This window comes from Pezoporus flaviventris, unplaced genomic scaffold, assembly GCF_033815535.1.
Source record: "Pezoporus flaviventris isolate CSIRO_AGI_PZ_B2104156 unplaced genomic scaffold, CSIRO_AGI_Pfla_v1 ptg000041l, whole genome shotgun sequence".
NCBI classification, from domain to species: domain Eukaryota; kingdom Metazoa; phylum Chordata; class Aves; order Psittaciformes; family Psittacidae; genus Pezoporus; species Pezoporus flaviventris.
In genome coordinates this window covers 1,909,340-1,924,860 of record NW_026892589.1, presented here as the reverse complement: position 1 = coordinate 1,924,860, position 15,521 = coordinate 1,909,340, and the positions used below count along the sequence as shown (strand labels likewise).

Genomic DNA, 15,521 nt, shown 5'->3' with positions numbered 1-15,521 from the left:
AGCTGGTGGAACAGGACAGACCCATCTCTGCTGCCCCCATCTCCAGCCCAGCAATGGTACTGCCCTTCCAAGGCCAGGATCTGGGGCTGTGGACCTCAGAAGGTACCAGGAGAGGTGGCATCCAAACAGAGTTTTCTTTTTAGCAGTGTTGTTTTCCTATCGTCATTTGAGGGGTTTTGCAGCAGGAGCAGCTGATGGCCTGGAAACAGGCTCAGAGTTAGGACTGGAGGCACCCATCCACGCAGCCTGAGGGAGAGCTTTGAGGCTGAAAACATAGTAAACAGGAAAAGCAGCCCGACAGCTAAAGAGGCCACCTCGGACCTGAGAAGCAGAACCCTGTGAAGCACTGGAAAATAACCATCCTCTTACCAATCCAAGTGGGGAAACTGAGGCACAGAAAGGGCCGGGGTCAGCCAATGTGTTTGCAGCGACCCCAGGACCAAGAGACAGGGCTCAGGGTTTTCACTGCGAGGTTAAAGGACCATCAGGAATCCCTGGAGCAGGGGAAGGCTGGAAAATGCTCCCCCCAAAGCACCAGCCACAGCCAGAGAAACCCAGTTTGGGACTTGGCAACCCGAAAGCTTATGTTTGCCATTTAGACAGCAATAAATTAGAGTCAGACTTTCAAAAAGAAAGAATAGGAAAGGACCCCAAGCAAGATCAAGATCAAACAAGAAACGAGCTGTTGCAAAACACCAAGTCACAGCAGGCGGATCTCTCCCTGCATCAAAAGCTCCCAGCCCCAAACTGCTCCCCAGCGGAGACCCCACTGGAGCAAGCAATGGAACAAAGAACCCAGCCCTTCCCCATAAAGACCTCATTTGAGGGTCAAATGAGGCCAATTTGGGATGTTTGGGAACACCTGCAAACAAGCTGATGGAGGAGGAGAAAGGGATGCAGCCTTAGCAGAGGCTGTGAGTGAACCGGGTGGGTTACCAGTGGCCGAGCCTGTGGCCAAGGTGGCATCAGCCTTGTGTGACCCAAATGTCACTCCTGCCACCAGTGCCACCGCTTGGGGCTCGGCAGCCTTGTTGGGGAGCAAGGGGTCACACCAATGCACACCAGAGCCCCTCACCAGGAGCAAGAGTTGCTGTTTGAATCACAAACATGTTGTCTCATGCCCTTGCTGCCCAAGGAGAGCAGCCATCCCCACCAGCTGGCCAACGGTCCAGCGTGAACAGGGGATGGTCTTGGAGCTAACATCAGCCTCAGCTTGGGTTTTCATCTAAAACCCCCACTGTTTGCAAAGCTCATGCAATGGATCAGATCCATCTCTGCCCTGACTTCATCCCACCCAAATCACCAGGAGCACATCTTAATGGGTGTCGCAATGCAGAACAAGCACAGGACCAGCGCCGAGCTGCCCCAGCCCAAAGCATCCTCCCCTGCAGACAGCCTGTAATCACAGCTGGAGAAGAGCAGGAGGCTGCTGGCTTTCCCCTATTGCACTACAAGTCAGAATGCAGCACACTTTGGACATTCTTCATGGAATCCAGCTTTCATACAAAGAATCCGCTGTCTCTCTAGGGCACGTTTTCTCCTCGATGGCCCCACAGCCTGTTTCTCTCCCCAGCATCCTGCTGGTACCTAAAGAAGCCTCTCTCGCCTTCTCTGAATCTCGGCGTTCTATCACCGCCTCAAACGTGTTTTTCTTGCTCTCAGGGTCCCATCAACCCCCTGCAGAGGAGGACAGAGTAGCTATGGCCCTGAGTTGCACTCACAGAGCACAGAAGTGAGCTGCAATAACCAGGCACATCCGAGAGCTTTTTGATGCAATGGAGATAGACGGAGCCTGAGACAGGCTTCCCCCTCCCCTTTTACTTTCCCTCTCTTTATTTTTCTCTCCCCTCCTCGACCTTTTATTCCCAGTGGCCAAGAACATTTAGTCTGGCCGGGAAAAGGAAATCTCATTACAGCATTATGGTTCATTTAGCAGGTCCCACTGGAAGCCCTGCAATAACCACTGCCTTCCTAACAGGATTAGCCAGTGTCTGAACCTCCCAATCTCGCTGCAGTCATCTCCACTCCCAACAGGCTCGAGGACCCCAGAAAACCCCAAGCAGCCACAGGAGCCCAAGATGCAGGTGGACACAGAGAAGGGAAGATTGAGGGGAGCCAAAGATTGAGGCTGTTGGTGTGAACGTGGGTGCTGCTTGCAGAGGCTTGAGCAGACGTTGTCCCAGGCTGTGTTAGAGCCCTACAAATCCCACCTTTCTTTGCTGTCTTGGGTTCTTCCAGCCTTATGGCTCATTCTCACTCAACCTCTTGCTTCCCATGAGGGTTCTGGGGGTATTGACTTCAGAAATGCAAGCAAGACACTGAAGTAATGCAGGTGCTGCTGCAGCATTAAATAGGACATACCCTGTCTGCTGCACCTCAAGCAGTACTGAGATGCTCGTGTAAGTTGGTTGAGGATCCCCCTAACATCAGTCTTGGAGTTTACATGAACATGAAGGTGTTTGGTTGGCATCACATTGTTTGGTAACCCAGTGTTTTCTGGGTTCAACTCTGTCATTATGAGGGAAGGAGGGCTTAGGAAAGAATAATTCAGATGAAAACATCAAGAAAGAAGCCAAATTACACGCGGCCACTACAACAGCCAAGACAAGGTTTCGCCTTCAGTGATGCTGAAATCAATTTGCTTCCCTCATCCTTGTCCCCACCCAGTACAAGGAAAAGGTGGTGAAAGAGCAGCAAGTTGGGTGTAGCACTGCGTGTGAAACCACCTCTGCAGCTTCACAGGGGAGAACATCTGCTCCTGATGCTTCATTACCACACTGATTTATACATGGAGAGGACACAAACGCTGTCCCCAGCAGCAGCCAGCAGAAACAACAGGCTGGGGGTGGCAAAGTCAGCTTGTGCAAGAGCCTGGAGCTGACTGCATGTTTGGGACAGGAGCACGGCCCCGGGCAGGGAGGCTGTGACAGGAGCATTGCAAAATACTGCGCGTACGACTGATGACAGTGGTGAGAAGTGTCTCAATGACATCCCTGGATGGGACTGAAACACTTCAGAAAGGAGTGCAAAACACGTGCAGGGTTTGCCTGGTTTGCCTTCCCTTAGAGCAGGGAGAGACAGCACAGCTTTGGTTGAACCAAAGGCAAGAAACTTGGTTAACCAAGACTGTCAAGACCGTGCTCTCCACCACATCTTACTGATGCAAGACGTGCATCTCCATCTCCACCTTACTCCATCACACATCTGCTCCAAGGAGCTTTTGCCATGGCAGAGTCCTCACCAACCACTGCAGGGACATCTGGTCCCCTGCGATCCCCTGGGAGCATCACCCACTATGGCCCTTCTGCAGTGAGAAGTGGGAGCCCTGGGAGGTGTTGGAGCCCACCTCCGCATGCCTCTCCTCTGACAACAAGAGGAGCCCAGGATGTTGTCTCCCAGTTTTGATTCTCAGAACAAGCTGGGGTGGCTGAGAAGCATCATTAGTGCTGGAAGCAAGAAAAAGACAGTCAGGGTTGTTTTTCAAGGCAGAGCCCTGCATCCCCATCCCCGCAGCTCCCACGCTGTTTCAGCTCCACCAGCAGATGTTCCTTCATTAGCGAGGCATTTGTCTGGAGGTGAAGGGATGCGGCTGCCTTCACACTGCTGCTAACAAAGCTGTGTGGGCAGGGGTTAAGTGCTGGGGCTCAGCTTGTGCTCACAGGACATTACAGCGAAGGCAGTGGGGACCGCAGGGGTTTTGCATGATCAGCCCAGGGGATGAAGCTCAGGTGAAGAGAGAAGCTCTGGGAAAAGAGGAGTGAGGGATGAGAGCAGGGAAAGTTGCACTCATGCACGCAGCGTGTAATTCAGATTGCAGCGTCTCACTGAAGCCAAGAGCTGAGTAAGAGGCTAGAAAGGGTGATGCGTTTACATGGCTAATGAGAACATGAGCCCTGCCAGGAGGGTATAAACCCTCAGATCCCTGGGAACACAAATGGATATCCCCTGAGGAGAGAGATGTCTGATGACCTCCATCCATTCTGTCTGTCCTGGCGAGGTGCAGAGAATGAGGACCTCGGCAGAGCACTAGGACAAGGATGCTCTTGCTCCCTCAGTGCAGAAATTCCCACTGGACCGGTCACTTTGGCTTTTGGGAAGCATTTTTAGCCCCTTTTGGCTGCAAGCTGAGCTGGCACAGAGCTGTGAGCATCCTGCCTTCCTCTGGCCCTTCTGCAGGGACCCCTGAGCATCATCACTCTTCCCAGCATTGCTCCTACCACTGCTGTGCAGGACAGAAGTGTTACTTTGTGAGCTGGTATTGAACAAATCCAACCTTCTAGCACAGCCACATGCAACATCCAAGAGCATCAGCCACCACAGAGGATGGGATACAGGGCCTGACAATGGCTGGCAGCAAGTCCCGGTACAACTACACACTGCCCAAAGCAGGCACGCAGCTCCCCAACATCCTCTTTCCCATTTTCCTTCTTGTTGTTTGTTTGTTTGGCCATCCAAACATTTCTCAGCAGCAACAGGGTCTGGCAACCCAAAACTTTCCCTAGGGAAGAAGTTCTGGCATCCAGCAGCCAAGTCAGGAGACTCTGGAAAGTTGCTCTGAGCCTGCCTCATCTCACAACTTGACATATCACCGCTGTCCATTTCCCTTCCCAAGGAAATCTGATTTGTTCCAAAGTTTATAGTTTCAGTGACCTAATCCCAGCATAGTTGTTCCTGTTTCCCTTTAATTTACTGCCGCAGCTTGTATTAATTGATGGATTGCAGAGGGCTTGAGCCACGCTAATTGCTTTAGAAGAAGAAAACAAGAAGAAAGGAAGGGAGATGCGAGGTCCCTTGGTGGATTACGAAGGTATCCGAATGGGGAACCAGCAGCCACTAGAAAACAGCAACAGCTCCAAACAGAAGCAATTGTCTGGAGAGGTGGGGGCACAAGGAGTGTGATGCTGCCTGGAAACACAGATATCTTCCCTGGGATAACCTTGAGGAGAAAGGCAAGGTGGGGGAGAGGAGGCTGCGATGGGCTCTCTGCTCTGCCAGGGTTGCCTTCACCCTTGCTTCTGCTGCTGAATGACATTGGGGATGAGATGAGTTTCCTTCGGACAGGGAAGAGGCAAATGTCACCCATCATCCAGCAAGGATGATGTAGGGCTGCTCAGTTTGCCTGAGGAGGTGATGGAGCAAATCCTCCTGGAAGCTGTTTCCACCTATGATGGGCAAAGAGTCATTGGGAACTGCCAGCAGGGATTTATTAGGTGTAAATCACGGCCAATGCACCTGATCACCTTCCAGTTGAGAGGACTGGCTCTGTGGACCAGGACAGAGCAGTGCAAGCTCTATAACCTCACTTAGGCATGGCCTTTGACAGCCTCCTGTAGCATCCTTGTTGGCAAACAGTGGATAAGCAGGTAAATCAGGCTGCACTCAGCTCATTTTCAAGTGATACCAGATGGGGGAAACAGTTGACACGCTGGAAGGCAGAGCTGCTACCCAGAGGGACCACAATGGATCCAACAAGCAGCCCAACAGGGGCTCAGGGAACTCAAAGGCAAACACTGATTCCTGCCTCTGGAATGGGATAACCCCAAGTATCAGCGTCCAAATCACTGGAAAGCAGCTTTGGGGAAAACGATCTGGAGATCCTCGTGGACACAAGCCACCACGCTGCAGCTTGGCCAGCACAGATTGCTTCCCCCTCTGTATTATTCCCCTCTATTTGGTACTTGCAGTTCCACGTGGTGATCAGTTCTGGGCTCCCCAGGATAAGGCAGACATGGACACACTGGAGGAAGCCTATTGGAAACAACCAACCCAGTCAAGGACTGGACACAATGCACAAGGGAAGGCTGCAGGAGTTGGGCTCCTTCTTCCCAAAGAAGAAGAGGGAAGAAGAGACCCGATGGTTGTCTGCAACCACCTAAGTGGAAGCTGAGGAGAATACAGGTGGAGGTCACCAGAGACAGGATGAGATGCAATGGCACAAGCTGGAACATGAGAAATTCTGAGCTATTGAGGGGAAGAAATGATCCCCATGAAGATGGTCAAACACACGGCGTGGTCATCCTTGGAGTTACATGGTCTAGAGGAGGTGTCCTTACCCATAGCAGGGGGATGGAACTGGGTGAGCTTTAAGGTCCCTTCCAACCTTAACCATTCTATTGGCTTGGCTGGGTCACAGCTCTGAGCAGCCACCGCCGGCTCTGCCTTGAGCAAAGGTGCCCGTGGCACAGGCGGAGGAGGCAGGGTGCAAGGCAGAGCACTGAGATTGCTGGTACAGGCTGGGCTTGGAGACCTCATACAGGTTTGGTGGCTGGTCTTGAGCAGAAGCCAACAGAGAACAAGACAGAGCAGGAAGGAGCTTCACCTCCACCAGCTCCGCCTGATGGGAGCACGGTGTTTCTAGGACCTGACACACAATGTGGTGCCTTGTGCTGTCATGAGCCAGGTCTGATCCCATGGGAACATGCAGCAAGGAGGATGTGGAGGCCCCCTCTCCTCTCTGACACCGTCTAAACCACAGCATCATCCAGGTCTAAAAGTTTTCCAGGCAATAAACTTGCTCCTTGTTGTTATCCTGGCTGAAAGCCCCCCCCGGTTCCACATAAATCAGCCCAGGCTCTTTCAGCACGACTCTCATGGAGAGGCTGATTTATTCAGGAGCAACACAGGGAGTTTCCAGATTAACACTAATTGCTCTCCCAAATTACTTAATAGTTTAAATTGCAGTCCTCTCCTTGGGAATCATCTCAGACAGTTCAATAAAATACTAGCATCGAAGAGACAACTGCAAATTGATAAAGTCTTTGAGACGAGGCTAATATCATTGCTGTCTGGCAAATGTATTCATCTGAAACCCAATGAGGAGGATAAACAGCCTTGCTCGGTGAGGAAGACACTGCCTGCTACCGAGCTGCTCAATTTGCGCTTCCAGAGATGCTCTTATTGCTTGGAGAGAGCCTCAACACTGCTGAAACAAGGCAGCCGACTGCGACACCTATGAATAAATAGCAGCATCCTTCCTCTTCAGGAAAAGAACTAGATTTTTAAATAATAATAATAAATAATAATAATAATAAATATTACTAATAATAGGGTGAATGTTTATGCTGGTTGTGATGGGAAGAAGGAGGCAGTGCTCCCCTTTGGGGTGCTGAGGGCTGCTGTGGATGCAGGAGCCAGCTGGTGAGGACCAAGCTCCCGCAGGGTTGAAATTGTCACCCAGGAGGGAAGGGAAAACTTGTTTCATTTGGGCCATTTCCCAATTTCCCGGCCCCTCTGGGGGCAGGAGATGGATGTAGATGTAGGGGAAGGTGAGGGAGGATGGGGGGAGCATGAGGGAGAGCCGGATGTGTGCGTGGGGCTCAGCATCCTCCTGCTGTGGGGAAAGAGGGGCTGCTGGATTCACCCATGGGGACACAACCCCACCGAGGAGGCTTAAAACAGCCTAAAGGTGCAGGACCAAGAGAGTGGGTGCAAAGGAAGCCCCAGTAAAGGGACTCCAGGAAAGCTGGAGAGGGGCTTGGGACAAGGGATGTAGGGACAGGCCAAGGGGAATGGCTTTAACCTGCCAGAGGGGAGACTGAGCTGAGCTCTTAGGCAGAAGCTCTTCCCTGTGAGGGTGCTGAGGCGCTGGCACAGGGTGCCCAGAGAAGCTGTGGCTGCCCCATCCCTGGCAGTGTTCAAGGCCAGGTTGGACACAGGGGCTTGGAGCAAGCTGCTCTAGTGGAAGGGGTCCCTGCCCGTGGCAGGGGTTGGAGCTGGAGGAGCTTTAAGGTCCCTTCCACCCAAACCAGGCTGGGATTCTAGGAAGCACCAGGGTGGTTTGGGGGGTGCTGACCAGGACAGGCACCACCAGCACACTGGGAGCATCACCCCCACTGTGCAATGCTTTGGGAAGATGGGTACCCAGGCTCAAGGAGCACCTCATCACCAGTATGGCGATGGCCATCCCACATCCCACCTGACAACAGCCCTCCAGGACCCCACACACCCTGCTCCCACCCAGACAGAAGACCCTGCTTCTCCCCATGTCGGTCACCTGCCTTCCCTGGGGCCAAGTTGCCCATTTCCTGTGGTTTTAAAACCATTTTTAGGTTCGGCTGTGGGTGGTGGGGGAGCAGGGTCTTTCTAACACAGACTGATGGGCAGCAACTCGGATCCATCTGCCTGTAACACAAACCCCTTCCATGCCAGGTCTCCTCCCACCTCCAGCACAGGCATCACTAAACCACTGCAAGAGTCATAGAATCATTAAGGTTGCATTAAGGTTGAATAGGACCTTAATGATCACCCAGTCCCAACGCCTGCCATGGGCTCCAGAAGCTCCTCGGAACGCTGGGGAAGGGGCTTAGCTCCTGTGTGCTCTAATAGGAGGCAAAGCCAACCCCAGCTCTTTCCCTAGAGAGCAGTGTGGGAGCGAGGGGGTTACCAGGAGCCGCTGCCCAGCACGGTGCCAGGAGCCATGGGGAGCTGAGAGCAAGCCCAGCCGATGGCTGCCATCTGCTCCTGGCACCTCGTGTCGCTGCCGGAGCCCGAAAGCACACGAGTGCAAGGAGAAAACAAACCACAGCAGCCCTGTGAGCCCGCACTGTGGGCTCGGAGCAGGCAGGGATGAGATGCAGGCACCTGGGGCATGGCTGGGCAGCAAGAAGCAGCCCTATGGTCTGCTCTGCCCAAGCTGCCAAAGCCCTTTGGGGTGTTTAAAGGGCTGCAAAACACTGCCTGTGCTGGGGGCTTCACAGCCAGGGACATGTCGATTCGGGGTGCTTTCCACCCCAAATCAGCCTATGAGTCTATGCCCCCTTGTTCCTTGTGGGATGCAGCAAGGCAGCAGGAGGGATGAAGAGCGACTGGGGGGTGCTGTGAGGTCCCCATAGGGGTTGCCCTACTTCTGCACCCAAGGATGCACCGACGGCATCAGTTCTCTGTGCCTCACTGATGCAGAGGGATCACCTTGGGCCAGGGCCCATCCTCCCCAGGCCATGTGGAAGCTCCTGGGGCTGCAGCAGAGGAGCCCTAAAGGACACTCACACAGCAACCTGCAGGGCCACAGCTTTGATGTCCCCACAGCCGCCAGGAGAAGCGGCGTGGAGATCCATCCCCATCCCTCCGGGAAGGCATCCAAGGGAGCCGGCTTGGCAAAGCCGCCAATTAAAGCAGGAATCAGGCAAGCAGCAAGTGCTGGCTGCGGCCGGGTGGCCTCCGAGCCATGGGGGAGAGCGGCCGAGTTTCCTGACCCACATCAACACCCCCTGTGGGGCTCCGAGAAAGAGAAACCCTTTAGAAACATAGGAACCAAAGAGAAGTCGCATTCATCACTCAGCCTCTGTTTGTTTTCTGCACTCGGCTAAGCTCAAACAAGCAAAACAGATTAGTTGGGCTCATTTGTTTCCTACTTAATTACACCTCTTCGGTGCTGATGTAATAGATTGCAAGATCGGGGCTGCTAAGGCTGAAAATCCACCTGCCCCCCTCCCACACCCACCTTGGCTTTTCATTCCCGTGCTCAAAAAGCCCAGATGGAGGGGTTTGGGGGGGGGGGTGTGTAGAAAAAGCCCTCTAATTATGGAGGAATTCAAGGCTCTGAATGCAGGAGCTGCCAGCGAGCGCTCAGGTTGTCAGAAGCAGATGGACGCGGCTCCAGCTTTTGATCACAGCCTCCGAAAGCCTCCCCAGAAAACAAGGAAAGGGGGGTGGTGGATAAGGACCCCGCATCTGCAGCCGCACGCAGCCTCCCATAACTTCAGTTGTTTCCCCCCCCCTCGTCGCTTTGGCATCAATAGGACTTCCCAGGAAGCTGGAGCAGCTGCGTGCCGATGCAGGATGAGGTCTGTGCTGGAGGAAGGAGCTCTCGCACCTCCCCACAGATGTTGCTGCACAGGCTGGAGGTGCCTCCCCATCCCCTTCGGCTGCTTGCTTTCTTTCCTTCCTTCCTCTCCTCTCCGTGCCCCACGGCTGCCCCTCGTCGCTGTGCCCGTGCTCGCACACGCTGTGGTTAGTCAAGGCACAGCCCGCCTCGCCAGCCTGTGGCATGTAGGAGAAGGCGAGTGTCCCAAAGAGCAGCAAGATGCACATGGGAGGGGCTTTTAAGGCTTCCGGTGCATAAAATGGTCCCGCAGACCCCAGCCCATTGTCCCCCAGAGATGCGAGGGAGCTGCCAGCCTCCTGTTCCAAAGGGATGCTGATGGCAGCAGCAGCCCCCTGCCCACTGTGCCAAGGCCAAACATGAGAGATGGAACAATGAAGCATATGGGGGGGGGGGGGGGGGAATGGAGACAAAAAGTGACCCCCCTGCAATCCCCAGGTTAAGAGACCAGGAAAGAGGTGGGGGAGAGCAGCCCTCCCCCCCATCCCATCCCGAATAATCCACAGTGCTCCTGCTCCTCGAAACCCCTCTGTTCAGTGGGAGCCAAAGACATTCACACCCTCCATGTGTGGGGCCACACACACTCCATGCCTCCTCACTGCCACCACCACCCCCCCCCCCAAGTGCCCCCCTGTCCCCAGCCTTACTTGTGCGCAGAGAGCCGGGCACCGCGCATCGCACCCCGCTCACCTCCGCTGCCGCCGCTCAGCCGAGGGCCCCCCGTCCGCAGCCGGGCTCGCAGCCCCAAGGGGCGCACCCCGGCCCCATGGCTCCGGAGCCGGCCGGCAGCGAGGGAAGGAGGCTCCGGGCAGCGGCAGAAAGGGCTCTGCTGCGGGGGAGCTGCGGGAGGGCTGGAGCGCAGCGCCGAGCCGGCTGCGCGGCCCCCGCCGCCTTTCCCACGGTGGCATCGGGCCTCGCCGTGTCCTCGTCCCCTCCCCAGGCCGTGCAGCACGCACCGGACCCTCCGCCCTGCCCATTGCCCCAGGCAGAGCATCCCCTGGGGGTCCCCAGCCTTGGGATGGGGGCGGTTTACTTGTGGGTTTGGGTGGCCACGGCACCCGCAGGGCACTTGGCACTGGTGCAAAGTCCCCAGCAGTGACTGGCAGGGGATGGAGGAGCTTGGTTATTGAGTAACTTCTAACCTCCCCAGGTGGAAGCTGCTCCGCGTCCACCTCATGGCACAAGTGCTTTTAGCGCTTTGGGGTTTGTTTGCACCAAGTGGAGGGGTTGGGAAGGAGGGAAAGGGTGAGAAAAAAAGCTTCGGGTTTGAATTCCAACACCCAGCTAATAGGGAAAAGCGGAAGGGGAAAGCCCAGCAGCCCCTCACTGCTGCAGAAACAGGCTTCCCAGGGACACATCTACAGGGCATCAGGACCTTCCCCTCTGCAAAGCACAGAACAAGGTACAGACCGCACAGTAAGGCTGCTTCCACACCACAGCCAGGACAAGGAAGTCTCTTTTAGCCTGAAGCCTAAGGAATTACATATAGACATAAGAACTGGTTTTTAAGCCACCCCCAGAAGAGCAGGCAAGGAGCTCTTGTCCTTGACGCTGAGGTGGGGTTTTATTTGAGCTCGATCAGGAGATAACATGTCTTTCCAGGCATCTTGAAGGGTTTTGCATTGATTTTCCTCAGCTACAAAATGAGGGGGAGCAGGAAGGCGCCCGCAGGCTCCTTACCACGGCCCCTCTGTGCTGCAAAGTCAGGTGTGCCCAGGGAATTAGGATTCATCTAAGAGCTACTGCATTAACTAAACCAGTGCTGAGAGATTAAATCATCACCAGGGACCCTCTTGTCCCTTCCAATCACCCCATCCAGTATCCACCCAGTAATGAGAGAGCTGCACCTTAAATTCCGCATCAGGTTTGGCTGCTGCGAAGCCCCTGAGCTTCCCTTTGCCTTTAAAGAGGCAATTTGCTTTAAAGTGAAGAGACTTTAACACTAAACAAGAGCCCCCCAGCCCCGAGGAGGGAGGGATGGCTGGACCCACACATCGCACCAGCATGGATGTAGCCCTCTTGTCCAGAAGCCTCAGCTCAACCCCAAGGAACCCAAACCCTTGTAAAATCAAACCAGTTTTCAGAAGTCGCATCCCGCCCCCATCACTGTCAATACCTGGATCAGGCCCCTGCAATGAGCCCTTCTCATCCCAAGGCAACTCAGATGCTGCTCATGAGAGCAGGAACCTGTCCCACGCACCCTCCTATTGCTCACCATTGCCTGCAAAACCCCACTTTCACCTGGCTGGGAGCAATTTAACCCAGCATTTTCCTCTTCCAAAGTCGGTCCCCACTGCTCTGCCCTGGGGCCATTTACCAACAAGGAGACTTTTGAGCAGCAAATCCCCATCCCACCTCACATGAGCAGCGTCAGAACGGTTCCGTGTTTCTGCCTTTAAACCCCCGGTTCTGGCTTCCCAACCCTGCATTCCCAGGATCTATTCCCAAACATCTGCCAGGATCATGGAAACAAAGAGAGGGCGGTCACAAAGGATGCTGTGCTCTGATGTTCAGGCCCCTTTTATAATCAGGCATTTAGAGAAGGGGCTTGTGCACCTCCAGCAGTGCAGGAGGAAGCCCTAGAGGGATGCCCTAGGGATGCAGCCAGACAGGCTGGGGCAATTGCTGTTTTATAGCTTCCCAAGCACCTGAAGGCAAATCCTGTCTTCCCACCTCAATTCCATAGGCAAGAGTGTTTTGAGCCTCCTCAACAGTTTTCAACTGCTGAGCGTGACTTTCCCAGTCCCTAAATCCCCCCCATCAACCACAGCATCACCCAGCACATAGCTCACAGCACTCATCCCCACAGCAGGACCCCATCCAGCACCACCCCAAGCCCCCTGGCATGCCCAGACTCAGGCTGGGTCTCAACCCACCAGCCCAAGTCTCACTCACCACTGGGTCCTGGATTGCCACGGTGTTGTTCCCATGGGAAAAGCAGTCCCAGGGGTGCTCCCTGGGAGGCTGTGAGCACACATGTGGGTGAGCAGCACCCAAGGCCCCTCTCTTGCCAACGCATTGTATTTAAAGTGTGGGAGAAATTGCTGCTAATGGGGCAATCCATTTTCCTCCCAGCACCAGAGGCAGGTTTGCTCCAAGCCAAGCCCAAGGGCAGGGCCAAGGGAAAGCACTGGGAGCATTTACCCAGGCACAGAGCAAGGGATCCTCTCTGCTAAAATCTGCTTCTTCACAGCATGGTGGCTGCCCGGAGTCTCCCCACATCCCTAAGGATGTAAATGGGATTCATGGTGTGTAGGCTGCAAAACCAATGCAGAGCCAATGCTGCCTGGCAGAGCCATGGTGTAGCTGCTCCACCAATGTGTATTCACTGCTGTAAATACAGAATGAACTCAGAACCAGCCCCGTGTGTTGGCTGGGGAGCTCTGGGTACGGAGCAGGGATTGATCACCATGTGGTAGGATGCTATGGGCTAATTCAAGCAGCAACCCCCCCATGCAAGGGTAAGCAAGGAGCCATCCCCATCCAGGATGCTGGAACAAGCAGCTGAAGATAAGACTGCATAAGTTAGACCCCAAAAGAGAAAGCAGCATGGCCAGGCTGGGGAAGGAGCAACCATGACTTTATCTCATACACACAGAGCCACCAGCGTTCTCCCCCATTGGGGCAGGCCTGGAAATAGCCACCAGCAAATGAAACCCAACCCAGGGCTCTGACAGCAGCTCCACTCTAATCCCAGTGCCCATGAGCCTGGAAGTGACCGCCATCCCCTCTGCATCCCCTAGGGATGTGGGCCAGGGCCTCAAGAGCCTGTTGGTGGTGATGGTGCCAACAGACACAGAGGGACAGATGGTTCCCAAGCACCGGGCATCCCCAAACACCCCTGGTGCAGCAGCCAGCAAATGAAGTGCTGCAAAAGCCCTTGAGATAAATAGGTATTTATCACAAACCAGCCTGGTTTGGGTTGGAGGGACCTTAAAGCTCATCCAGTTCCAGGCAGGGACACCTTCCACTAGAGCAGCTTGCTCCAAGTCCCTGTGTCCAACCTGGCCTTGAACACTGCCAGGGATGGGGCAGCCACAGCTCCTCTGGGCACCCTGTGCCAGCGCCTCAGCACCCTCACAGGAAGATCCCCAATGTCCCCCTAAAGCTGATCCCACCCCCCAGTGGGACCCCCTCTCCTCCAGCCACAGCTCTTTCAGTGCTGGCTGCCCAAACCCTGCCCAGGGGAGCGCAGCCCAGCGCAGCCCTGAGCTCCAGCACCACAGACCCATCCCTCACAACACAGCCAGGGGATGCCCTGCGCACCCTCCCCGCTCCGGGCTTTGCTGTACAGGCACACGAAGCCACCCTGCCCCAGGAAAACAAGGAATAAAATAGCTGGGAGGCACGGGGAAGCCCTCAGCCAGTTTTAATACCTGGTGGTGCCCAGGGCACGGCTTGGCTCTTTAACCCTTGTAGGAGGCTGCAAGTGCGAAGCTTAGGGTTAAAAGCCGGGACCTGGGAATCACTCCTCCTTCCCAGGGCTGCCCAGAGGAAAGGGTCCTGCTCATGTAATGGCTCCAGGCATAGGGCAAGGCAGCCGGGGGTCAGGTTTCTGTCCCAGCGTAAAAATAGAGGTGAGGAAAGGGAATCTGCTGAGCAATGGGACAGCAGGGCCGTGGGGAGCTCAGCCAGGGCAGCCCCTTCCCCAGCAGGAGAGGACAGGGACCCCAAGGGGAACCCGGGCAGCTCCTCATCCACCCTGGCTGGCATCGATCCCACTGAGGAGCTGGGTCTTTCTGCCCTGATCAGAGCCATGATCCTGGTCACGGGTGGGTGGCCACAGCCCCCTGCAGCCCCCGCGATGCTCTCCGGCACATCCATGGTGGAACTGGCTCAGGCTGCCCCAGGAGGAGCAAATGGAACCCTAATGCAGGGCTGGAGCTGGGCTTTACCCCCAGCCTGCGCCTGACATCACCCAGTCCCTGCTGGGGTGGCTGTGAGGGGCTCAGCCCACCCCTGGTGCCCCAGGAAGGGCCCAGCCCTGTGCTCCAGCAGTGAGGGCTCATTGAGCTCCTGAGAAAGCCCAGACAAGCCTGGGGAGGAAAGATGAATTATGATGGGCAAACAATGCCCCATTGTGGGGCACTGCCACAGCCCCAGCCTGTGCCAGGGCTGCACCCACCCTGGGGAGAACCAGCCCTGGCCAGGATGGTCCAGACCTGGGTCAGTGATGCAGGACTGGGTTGGTGATGCGGGACCACCACTAGCCCCATCCTGGCTCCAGCTACAGCATGAGCACTGCATTGAATCACAGCCCTTCTGCTCTGCAAATCCAGTGCAGCCCCCCCAAAAATCCCCATGGTGCTGGGCTGGTGAAAACACTGGCTGGGGGCCACTGTCCTCACCTTCCAAGTTTAGGGCTCCCTGATAGCCTTTTTGCCTCCCAATTCTGCCGACACAGATTGAAAAGGGGAGCCCAAACCTGCCAGCAGTGGTCCCCATGGTGAGCAGAGGCTTGTGGCTGGTGTCCAGGTCTAACATCCAGGTGAACCATCCTTTGGAACCATAGAACCCAGACTGGTTGGGTTGGAAGGGACCTTAAAGCTCCTCCAGCTCCAGCTCCTGCCACGGGCAGGGACCCCTTCCACTGGAGCAGCTTGCTCCAAGCCCCTGTGTCCAACCTGGCCTTGAACACTGCCAGGGATGGGGCAGCCACAGCTTCTCTGGGCACCCTGTGCCAGCGCCTCAGCACCCTCAC

General features: G+C 55.3%; 1 protein-coding gene across 2 annotated transcripts in view; it reads right to left on the bottom strand.

Moving 5' to 3' along the window:
- The window catches only part of NOS1 (nitric oxide synthase 1), a 74,621-nt gene extending 61,870 nt beyond the window's left edge, over positions 1–12,751 (bottom strand). The window contains exon 1 of one of the 2 annotated variants that reach the window (XM_061465778.1): positions 12,716–12,751. The gene's annotated coding sequence lies outside the window, so the exon portion shown is untranslated. Of the gene's footprint in view, positions 1–10,467; positions 10,555–12,715 lie in introns of those variants that run through there. The other variant, XM_061465776.1, reaches the window with a different exon arrangement.
- Positions 12,752–15,521: the final 2,770 nt, after the last annotated feature.